Here is a 422-nt window from a genome sequence, read left to right on the forward strand (position 1 = left end):
GTAAATGTTTCATTAACCAAAAATACTTTCCTTCAGCAATAAAAAGGCCCCGTCAGTCACAATTCTTCTCTGCTAGCCAATACACAGTAACTTTCCATCATGTTTCATAGAGTAGTGGTCATCACGTCTGCATAACACGCAGAAGGTCCTGTGTTCAACCCCCAGTAAAACCATTCTGTTATTGGTGTTTAAATAATACTCAATTAAACTACAATATATGAAGTTCTTGGCTTTGTTGCCGAATGATGGGATGTTTTGGCTTCCATCCCCAACAGAGCTACGAATTTGTTTTTTTTTCTCTGGCGGTCAAAACTCGTCTCTAATTGCCATTACTTTGCAGGCTTTCAAAGGTTTCATAGTGTAGTGGAAATCACGTCTGCTTTACACGCAGAAGGTCCTGGGTTCAATCCCCAGTGAAACCC

General features: G+C 40.5%; 1 non-coding gene across 1 annotated transcript; it reads left to right on the forward strand.

Moving 5' to 3' along the window:
• Positions 1-349: 349 nt before the first annotated feature.
• On the forward strand, positions 350-422 carry TRNAV-UAC (transfer RNA valine (anticodon UAC)). Its single transcript has one exon. It is a non-coding gene; the product is annotated as a tRNA-Val (tRNA).

The sequence above is a fragment of the Anomaloglossus baeobatrachus genome, chromosome 2 (genome assembly GCF_048569485.1).
Source record: "Anomaloglossus baeobatrachus isolate aAnoBae1 chromosome 2, aAnoBae1.hap1, whole genome shotgun sequence".
Lineage (NCBI taxonomy): Eukaryota > Metazoa > Chordata > Amphibia > Anura > Aromobatidae > Anomaloglossus > Anomaloglossus baeobatrachus.